Here is an 11275-nt window from a genome sequence, read left to right on the forward strand (position 1 = left end):
GAAAGTTTCAGATGCATAGGAGTCATGAATTGTTAATGGGGATATATGGAGGCATTAAAGAGGGACATTTATTTTTGTGAGCATCCCAGTTGGGGTGTAATCTCTAACCACAAGTGCAAAGTGTAAATGTAAGATCTGACTTATCCCCCAAGAACAACAGTCTAATTGTCATGATTTGCCTGTCCATCAAGCAAACAAAAGTAAATACATACTTCCCATTTGACAGAGGAATATTAACAGGTTTAATTCAATAATTAATATAAAAGACATTTCAGTAAATGGCTTTCTATAAATTGGAAATGTTGGAAACTTTCACATCCTTATGTCACTCATGACTCCCCAATCATCATGCAAGATCCAAATACAAAAGGTTTTTTCCCTTCCCCATAAGTCATTTTCTGAATGTAAAGTTAAAAACCACAGTGCCCCGGAAGACGTGGAAGATCCACACTCTGTAATTAGTTGAGAATGGAGTTGTGCTAGTCATTCCTCCAGTGCTGACACTGTCATCCAGCTTCTGAAAACATTCAATCAAATCATCCTATTGTTTACAAATCAGATGCAAACCCAACTACTGCAAGGTTAGCCTGTTCTTCAAATAACTACACTTCTAGCATAATTTCATGGCAAACTAGAAATACAGACATCCAAGAGCTTTGCCTGTTGTTGCTAATCTTTCCACTCCAAATTATGCTGCTGCCTCTGTATTTTCTGCTACATTTGCTCTTTTTCAGGTGCAGCTGACAATTCTGAGGTCACACTGGGTCATTAGTGGCAAGCTGACAGTAGAACATGACTGTTTGAGCTAAGTTACTAATAAGTGAACCCGTGGTGTGCCATTTCATTAGTGGATGTATCATTAAAAGCATCACCTCTATGACTTACTCATTGTTCTTTGCCCAGTCTGGCCCCTGACTTGAAGTCTTGAAAATAAAGAAACCATGCTAGTCTAGTGAAGGGCGAGAGCCAGCTAATTAGTAGTCCCCTTCCTGCGTATTCTTTTCTCTCAATGGCATAAGGTAAGAGTACTTTTCTGCCTTCCACAACTACGACTATGAATGGATTTGTTTCATGCAAAAGGAAGACAGTATAGGAGAAAATGAGTGGAAAAATGAAAATAAAATCAAGGATCTAGGAAGATAGTAGCTAGGTGCCAGACACCCGAAATACAGTGGTTAGGCTGATACACGTTTTGGTTTAACTTAAAAGATATTCCTGGTCAGTAGTGCTGGGGGTTAAGCGCACATGGCAGGAAACGCAAGGACTGGCAGAAGGCTTCAGGTTTGAGCCTCCAGTTCCCTATCTGCAGGGGGGGGTGGAGTCGCTTCACAAGGGGTAAAGCAGGTCTGCGGGTATATTTCTCTCCCCCTCTCTGTCGTCCCCTCCTCTCTCCATTTCTCTCTGTCCTATCCAACAACAACAACAGCTATAACAACAACAATAACAAGGGCAACAAAAATGGGGAAAATGGCCTCCAGGAGCAGTGGATTTGTAGTGCGGGCACCAAGCCCCAGCGATAACCCTGGAGGAAAAAATAAAAGAGAGAGAGAGAGAGATGATATTGTTAACAGTGGATAAAAGGCTTGTCTACACTATTTGCGAGCTTCATAAAATCAAGCAAGTTGTGAGATATCTGAGACTGAATTTTTTCATTTGATAAAGAGAATCCTAACTCTCTCAGGTCAGGTAATACATGTAAAACACTTATTGCAAGTACCAAACTGCCTAACTAGCACCATTGGCCTCAAATTTGGCATCAGCACCTCTAAACTAGCTCCAGTATTTCTTCCCCCAAGAGGTCTACTGTGACGAGTTATATTTGCCAGTCCCAATATGTCTTTGTCAATCTACAACCAATTCCTAACTGGTTTAGTACTTTTCAAACCCATTTTTCTACTAATTCTTATTAATCTGTATTATCTTCTGTTCATAATCATAAACATTTAACACACATAGTTACAAACAAAATCACCATTTTTCTAATGTCTTACGAAGAGTGTTACATATGAGGTGAGATTTACAGCTATCATGGTTGATTTATCACTGATAAATAGAAACTTGACCTAAGAATGTCCATATTTATTCTTTAATATGTTATTAATAAGAACTTGCTATGGACCACGTGTTAATATGTAGTGATAAATGTGATTTAGATTTACTACAGTTGTGAAAATCCTAATAGGAACCATAGTCTTGAATCCTTGGGAAGTTTTCCCAAAGGGATATTATGTATTGTCCTGTTTAAGCAAGAATCTTACAAGGTCAGTTTAGCCAGAATCCACCATCCCTGAGATTTCATCATCCTTGATATTTAACCAGGGTATCATTATTTAGAAGAGTCACAATTTTTTCTAGGTGCTTCTTTCTCCTCTACAAGTATAGAAAGCTAATAGTACCCAATCCTTTGCTCTAATCTTCTATTTCTCTTGAAGAGAAAGGCAATACACTCAATAGTTGTAAGGGATGTGTTTAAAGATTGTTTTCTATTGCTAAGAAGATTTTTTTTTAAATCCCTGAGGAACTGTACAAGACAATATGGATATGTGTTATAAATGGTAGCACTTATTCTCCTTAATTGAAATGTATGAGTACTGTGGAACAAGGGTAAGAGTAGGATTTGTCTATCTATCATTGTGACAAATAGACAGTTTATCGCTTTGCATTTGCTCAGCACTGCAGGAAAGGGTATAAGTTCAGAAAAATCTATTTCCCACAGAGCAATTATCAATTTTAATATTAAATTTTAAAATGATTTTTAATTTATCAACTGGTCCTTGAATTCATGGTTGGAACTGTCAGATATCTGCCTTGAATATTAGGCAAATGATGGTTCATATCCAAAGTTCATAGATAATGAACATTTTGTAAATCTGTAATGCAGTTCTTTTTGACTCGTTGTGGATTGATTGATCTTTTTGCCATTAAGGAGATGATCAAGTGCTCTATGCTTCTCTCTGACTTTTTCACTTCTTTTTGGTTCAAATGCAGCTTAAAGTATCCCAAAATAAAACCCAATTTTAATTAAAGCTACCATGGCACTGGAAGTGTTATCCTCCTGCTTCACAGAGAGACTTTAAAGTTTTCTGCTTTGATGCAATGTTGAAAAAGCAATAAAACAGGGGTGAGTGACTTTAAAAGTGAAAGGTCACAAAAGTATTGGTCCCCCTTTGCCCTTCACTCTCTTGGCCAGTGAAAATGTCCTCCAGTCTGTAGTTCAGAGTCCAAGTGAAAATTTGCATTCAGTAAAACTCACAAACCCAAGTCAGTCATCCTTATCAAATCTTACACATGGGAAACTGAAGCTGCCAAGACCAGAGCACCTCTCTCTGTCTTCATATGATATGCACAATTCAAGAGTATTTAAGAGGGGCAGACACTGGGATATGTAATTGGGCATTTTAGTTAACAGAACATAACTCTTTTCCTAGTACTTAAATATCAAAAGCTTATCCTGGTCTAAGATGGCACTCTCTTGGCAATGCCTACAATGGTACCTATTCAGGTCTGACAGAATATATATATATATATATATATTTTTTGACTGAAATGCTCTTCACTGATTAGAGATGCACTGAGCTGACAGAGAAACCAGTCTACTCTATTCACTCCTAGTCTTCTATACAACTTGTAGAAGTTGAATTATACTGAAATTTTTTAACCTTTCAGAATTGCTCTAATATCTCTCTAAATCCATCACACTGGGAGAACTGAACAAAGTAATTAGTAGATTATTGGCAAGATTAGTAAATCTGAAAGTAAGCTCCTTATCACAGCTATCTTCTTTGTAAAAAAAAAATTATGATTTTATAGAGAAATGTGGAAAACTAACTATATAATCTGTAGTTAAGTATAATTTAATGGAATCTGACTCACCTCCAACTCCATGAAAGTGACATATAATGTCTCCTAGTTTCTCTATACCAACTCAAATGCCATTCACAAAGCCTAGCACATAAAAAGAATTAAAATATTCTATAGTTTATAGCTAGGGGCCAGGAGAGAGCTCACCTAGTAGAGTGCATACTTTATCATAGATGAAGACCCAGGTTTGAGCTTCATGAAAGCACCATGCACAGCACCTGAGGAAATTATGTTAAAGGTGTACCAATCCTGTGGTATCTCTCCTTTTCTATCTCCTTCTACTGAAATTAGAAAGAAAAAAAAAAAAAGAATCTGGCAGATGTAGTGAAATTACATATGCTCAAGGCCTTGAGAGGCCAGTGGTAAAAGAAAAAAAAATCTATGGATAAACATTTTTATACATTTTTATTAGTGGGTTGATAGCAGGGTTATACAATTACAGAACTTTAGAGGAATAGTTCTATACTATACCTAACCCACCAGCAAAGTTGTGTGCCCTACTTCCCACCACTAAGGATGACTTTTAGAGTTTTTGTAAAGCCTGAGAGAGAGTTTGGTTACTTCTGGTGGTTGTTGTTTTACAAGCTCATGTGCTTCAATTCTCTAAAGTCCATGAAGTCCATATATGAGCAAAATCATCCAGTAGTTTTTATCTCCTAATTGCTTCATTAAGCATACCATTACCAGTTTTATATGACTAGACATTTAAGTATGTGTTGTCCTATAATGAGCATAACCAATATATGACAGCTAAGTAGCAAAAGGCTGTTTAATAACACAGAATGACCCAGATCAGAAGACAAAAGAGGAAACTTGGATATCTTGTAAAATTTGTAATATTTTTCTCTGAAGGAAGAATTTTAAGGCTTCTTTTTTTCCCCCCAAGGGAAAGAAGCGATCAATGGCAGCAGCCCAGCAGTCACTAGAAGCCCCACAGTGTGTGCAAACCTGATGGAGTCGAGAAAATTGAGGTGAGCAAATAGATTCCATTTTACAGCTGTAAAATAGTTATTATAAGCAATAGGGAAGAAATAATTATTTTTAAATGATAAGCACTACCTGGACAATATGACAATCATCAGTTTAAATGAAACCTTATGAAATCTGTCTATTTGGCAGCTCCTTGGTTCTACCACTCGGAAAGTCTTGACTCTGTCAGTGTGAAAAATAGAGAGTCAAATCACATCAAGCAGTAAGCTGCTGGTTGCTGGTGACATTTACCTAGAGAGCATAATGGAAAGACCTCTTTGTTCTCCAAACAATAATAACAACATAAAAAAAATATTCTGACTCTCTTTATGAAAAATTTTAGTCTTTTCTGTGTCATGAATTTTGGTGGCATATTTCAACTTGTCTTTGTCTTTTTTTCTTCTCTTTCTTTCTTTTACTTTTTTTTGACAGCTTATGACCTTTCAGTCACAGAAAGACAGGAATAATCAGAAAGAAAGAGGAATAATCAGAAGACAATGTCACAAACAGGACTCTAACTGCCCCAGAAATTAGAATCTATTCTATTCCTAGACATAAAATTGAAATTGCTATAGAAGTTCCATCTCTCTCTCCCTCTCCCTCTCCCTCTCCCTCTCTCTCTCTCTCTTTCTCTCTCTCTCTCTCTCTCTCTCACACACACACACACACACACACACACACACATATTCTTTCTTGGGGATTTAATGGATTACAAATGGGTATAATTTCTTGGCTTCCTGTGATAGGCATCTGCTAAACACTCTCACCCCTAATTTAGGTCCTATTCTGCTTTGATACACCAGGATCCGAAAGCCCCATAAGCCCCATCCCCTCAGCTCCATCCCCAGAGTCCTTTGCTTGGGTGCAATATACCAAACTCAGTCCAAGTTTTACTTTGTGTTTTCCCTTTCATTCCATAAGTTCCACATATGAGGAAAATTATTTTATAGCTTTCTTTCTTATTTTTGGTTTATCTCACTTAACATGACTTTCAAGTTCACTCATACCTGCTTATCTTCATCTCCAATCCTACCCAGAACAGGATTTCATCTCATCACCTAGTTCAATGCTTACAAAGAGAATGAAAGAAAAATCAACTTTAATGGCATTTTTCCAACTTTACCACCTCTTTGCACCAGTTAGGCCAAACCTTTGCAGAAGTCTTAAGTATTCTTCAGTCTCTGTGTCCAACCAACTTAAAGCTACCAGAGATGAGTCCCAACAAATGAAGACAGACCAAGTTTGGAAGATAAAAGGATTATTGGACTTTTTTCCTTCAAAATATTTACCAGACTCTTAGTCTTCATAGTTGATTTCAGGCTGTGTAAACTGTGATGACCTTTAAGCACCAAACAACTGGGGTTACTTAACAGAAAAGAAGAATTGCTTCTAGAAAGTCACCTGGGCATTGCAAAGATTTTTTTAATCATGAACATACGAACCTATTTATTCCAGACTGGGGCTCAAATTTTTGAGTATAAGTGGGCTGGGGAGTCAGTACTAACTCTTGTCTTGAGTATACAGACACACAAACACACACACACACACACCACTATAGAAGAACCAACAATGCCAGTTCTGTATGGCATAGTCCATAGGACCTAGGCCCTCAGAAGTACAGAGTAGAAGCTCTTGTACATTTCTTGAAATAATCTGTTGCCTGGCTAGCTTCACAGGCGGGAGAGAGACGACCAGGGACTCATGGCTGAGCTGGGAACGCAGTTCAGTCTTTATTGATGAGGAATGCAGTGCAAGCTAGCTAGCTCTAATCACATTCCAGTCCTAGTCCTATATATATATCTCCTGAGGCGGAAGTGTCAGGTCAGAAGAGGATGTACTTAGGATAGGGGGTGGGGAGAAGGAAAAAGTGTGTGAATCAGTGGGGATTAAACCAGTGCCATCAAAACAATGATCATGCAAATAGACCACAACGTCAAGCAATGCAACAGAAGGGGTATAAGAAGCAGAATTTAGAAGCAGTCCAACAATCTGTGAACATGTAAATATATAGAGGAGATAGCATAGCACAAAGACCTCTTCTTTCAACTGCTTTGTGAACGCTTATAAATGTACAAATAAGTCAAATATCTAACTAGCAGCGTTTCATCAGTCCTACTTTGCGCTTAATAATTCATCACACTAATGTTTACTCTAATACTTGTGCAGCATAAATGTGCATAATGTGTGACTGTGTATGTTCAAGCACTTTCATAGATAGACTAACAGTGGGAGACTTTTGACCTTGGTCTGAAGAAGAAAAAGTTTCCGCAACAAGTAATGACAGAAGTGACAGGCTCATACTGTCAACTAAAGAAAGGAAAAAAGGGAGAACAAAATTCCCAAGAGTGAATTCTTCAACAACAATTTAGACTTTAGCCTAAGAAATACTTTTGGGGGCAGAGTAGATAGCATAATGATCATGCAAAGTGACTCTTATGCCTGAGGCTCCAAAGCCTCAGGTTCAATCTCCTGCACCACCATAAACCAGAGCTGAACAGTGCTCTGGTAAAAAAAAAAAAAAAAGAAAAGAAAAAGAAACAAAGAAAGAAAAGAAATGCTTTCTGTAAATTACATTTGAAAACAGTTACTTATTCTGCACTTGGCTTAGCAGGGATAATAACTGTCCTTCTGCCAAAAACTTTGTAGAGATATTGTGAGAAATAATAAAAGAATGTCTGTTGAACCACTGCACTACTTGGAATAAATATGTTAATAAATACAAAAGCTTCTTATTAACTTCAGTAAATACCCTGCCAGGGGGGAAAAAAGGCACAATAAAAGTAAGATTTGGGTGAAATCTACTAACTCATAATCCAATTATTCTAGCCACTTTGCTTATTTTTTTCCTGACTCACTTAAATCTATAAGGAGAGTATGAGGTATTAAACATTTTATTTTCTCATTGTTTTGAGATTTTTCAATAGCTTGGTAAATATTATCAGGTATTAGCAAAGACCAATTCAGGATACATAGAATACTGGCAATTCAGTTTCTCCCCTTCAGTCAAGAAGCTGTTAGCAGGAAAAAAAGATTGACACTTTGCTGTTGCCTTTGTTGTCTATTGCATACTTTTGATCTCAAAAGGATTTTTTTCCAGATGTTTCAACCAGCTTAGGTGAGTTTTAAAAGGTTGATCTGTTTTCTGAGTTCATGTCCCCTAAAATATACAAACTCAAATCCTATCTGAATTGAACTCAATCATATCTTCTTCATCATTTTTCATTGAAGCATTCTTTTCTGTCATCAGGTGAAACAGAGAACGCTACATTCGGCATTTCATTTGTAGATGTAATATTATGAAAAAACCTGACACAGATTTATGTACTTATTTGTAATGGCACAATTAGGATCTTTATCTGCACCAGAAAATGTAGGTCCAAAGGCGTTTTTCATGTTCTGAACAAGCACTAACCAAGTAGTTCAAGCAAAAGAAGCAAGACAAAGGGTTGCATGGCTAACTTTTACTAAGTGCTGCTTTTTTCAGAACTAGAAAACATTCGTCCTAGCAGAGGTTAAGAAATTGCGTGCAATTTAACAATGCCCTTTTGGCCACTCCCAGGTCACCCCATCATCCAGGGCCCTACTCAGGGAATCTTGGGATTCCCACATAGACAGGATAGACCTGTACCTCTAACAAATCCCTCTCTCCACTGTCACTGGTCATCTCCATTAGGAATAACATTATAAACTTTCCTGTGGGCCTCAACAGGACCTTGCCCTCAGTATAGCACAACAGTGGCAGAAATTGTCCCACTCTCCAAAGGGAGGCTGGGTCGACATACTCTACCACTTGAGGAAGACTGGTCCTGAAATGAGTGCAGCCTAGAATGTTCCTATCTGTGACCATGGAATGCAAGTTCAGACTGACAGGGATGCAGAGGTTACACAGGCTCTTGTGCTAAACATGAATGGACATGGATCCTAGGTGAGATAAACAGGGTTTACAGTTAACAGTATTTATAAACTTTTCCCAATTTTCGAGCTAATCTCTTCCCTTCTCCAGCTTTCTAGTCCTGTTTCCAACTCTGACACCATCTTCCCAGACAACACTTTTAGCCCATCTGCATGTTAGCTAGAGGGCTCAGTCAAAAATTAGTAAAGTCGGGAGTCAGGCGGTAGTACAGTGGGTTGAGTGCACATGGTGCCACAGCTCAAAGGACCAGCATAAGGATCCCTGGTTGGAGCCCCCGGCTCCCCACCTGCAGGAGAGTCACTTCACAAGCGGTGAAGAAGGTCTGCAGGTGTCTCTCTTTCTCTCCCCCTCTCTGTATTCCCCTCCTCTCTCCTTTCTCTCTATCCTATCCAACAATGACAACATCAATAACAACAACAATAACTACAACAATAAAACAAGGGCAACAAAAGGGAATAAATAAATAAATATTTTTTAAAAAGTCATGGCTGTCCTTCGAATATACATAAAATAGACTTCCCTTCCGAGCTTCTTCCAACATGAAAACCCCAAATCTCATGTGCTCTATTCTTACCTCTAGGTTGCTGATTATTAAACAATTTGTTCTTCTTTATATCTTAATGCTGTTTAGCCACCAAGTTGCATGTGCTACCATGAAACCAACCTGACTACCCTGGGCACATGACCTCACCAGTGTGTCCTAAAACCTCACCTCCCCCACTAGGGAAAGATAGAAATAAGCTTGGAATGTGGACAGACCTGACAACACCCAGGTCTAGCAGAGAAGCAATTACAGAAGCCAGACCGCCTACCTTCTGCTCCGCATGAAGATCTTTGGTCCATACTCCCAGAGGGATAAAGAATAAGAAACCTTCCATGGAGGGGATAGGATAAAGAACTCTGGAGGTGGGAATTATATGGAATTGTACCCCTCTTATTCCCACAATCTTGTTATTATTAAATAACTAATAAAAATTAATAAAAAAAGAAACTGTGTGCAAATACCACTTTTGTTTATAGAGTAACAATTAGTGTTTCAGGTGCACACACACACAAAAGTAGCATCTTTAATTCCTTTAAAAACTTTTTTTTGTAATCTTTATTTATTGAATATAGACAGTCAGAAATTCAGAGGGAAGGAGGTAATAGAGAGGGAGAGAGAGAGACAGAGAGATACCTGCATCCCTGCTTCACCACTCATGAAGCGTCCCCCCTGCAGGTGGGGACTGGGGGCTCGAACCTGGGTCCTTGTGCACTGTAACATGTGCGCTCAACCAGGTGCGCCACCACCCGGCCCCACATCTTTATTTCCTACAAATAATAGACCTCGATTCTTATATTTTACTGGGGGGTTGACAGGAATGGAGGATGGGAATCAATACATTTTTATTCTAAATTTTCCAGTTAATGGGGTTTCATCTTCTTATGGTTGTATGACCTCTAGGGGATAATTGTTCAGTCTCTACCTCATGGAGTTGCTTTATGCTTCGTCCTTCTTCTTGAATCAAGTGGTACTTGGATAAAAAGTAAAAATTGTAGTTCTCATGACTTGGGGATGGAGAGGTCTTTGGTCTCAGGCTGGTACCTAGGCAGGTGTCCTCCATGATAGTCTTCATTTGTACTCTGGCTAGATGCCCTACTCTGTCATTCTCTGGAATAAACACCTGCCATCATCAAAGTTCTTGGAGAAGTACATCATCTTCTTTAATGACTAACTCCAAAATTATGTCTCACTAGCCAAACTTAAAGACAGTAGCATCTATAGCTTCCATTTGAATATCTTCAACTTTTTTTCTAGAGATCAGTGTGCAAAGCTCACATTCTTTTTATTTCCCCTGTTTTACCTTTAATCATTTTACCACTCCACAAGACAGAAATTACACTCTTTTTCCCCCTCTCCCTCTATAATTTAGGCATTCCTTTCATCGATGTCTTGATCAGCTTAGATTGCTGCAGCAAATTATTGGAGACTAGGAGAATGAAAAAAATTTTTCTCATAATTATGGAGACTGGGAAGTGCAAAAATAAGGTGCCAATTGATTTGACTGCTGGTCAAAACCTTCTTCCTGGCTTCCAAACATCCATCTTTTCATAATCCCCATAAAGTCAGAGAGAGAAAAGCAAAAGAAACCTAGTGGGGGTTGTATTGTTATATGGGAAACTGGGGAATGTTATGCATGTACAAACTATTGTACTTACTGTTGAGTGTAAAACATTAATTCCCCAGTAATAAAAAAAATTTTTAAAGAAACAAACTCTCTTATGTTTCTTCTTTTTCTTTTTCTTCTTCTTCTCCTCCTTTTTCTTATGTATCTTCTTATAAAAAGACATGAACTCCAGAAAATCTCTGTTTTTGTCACCTAGTTACAAACTAGAGAACCTTATTTTTAGATGTCACCTTTACCATATAAAGTTGAGAGGAATACAAACTTTCAACCCATAGAAACTGTAGTTCTGATTTCTTTGCTACACTCCCTCATGGACAACTTTCCAAGAGTTGCATGATTCAAAAAAGTCTAAAGGGACAATTTA

General features: G+C 38.1%; 1 long non-coding RNA gene across 1 annotated transcript; it reads left to right on the forward strand.

Moving 5' to 3' along the window:
• The first annotated feature begins 864 nt into the window (after window positions 1-864).
• On the forward strand, window positions 865-9457 carry LOC107522608 (uncharacterized). Its single transcript, XR_001601551.2, has 3 exons — window positions 865-1019; window positions 4748-4832; window positions 9375-9457. It is a non-coding gene; the product is annotated as an uncharacterized LOC107522608 (long non-coding RNA).
• Window positions 9458-11275: the final 1818 nt, after the last annotated feature.

The sequence above is a fragment of the Erinaceus europaeus genome, chromosome 11, assembly GCF_950295315.1.
Source record: "Erinaceus europaeus chromosome 11, mEriEur2.1, whole genome shotgun sequence".
Classification (NCBI taxonomy): domain Eukaryota; kingdom Metazoa; phylum Chordata; class Mammalia; order Eulipotyphla; family Erinaceidae; genus Erinaceus; species Erinaceus europaeus.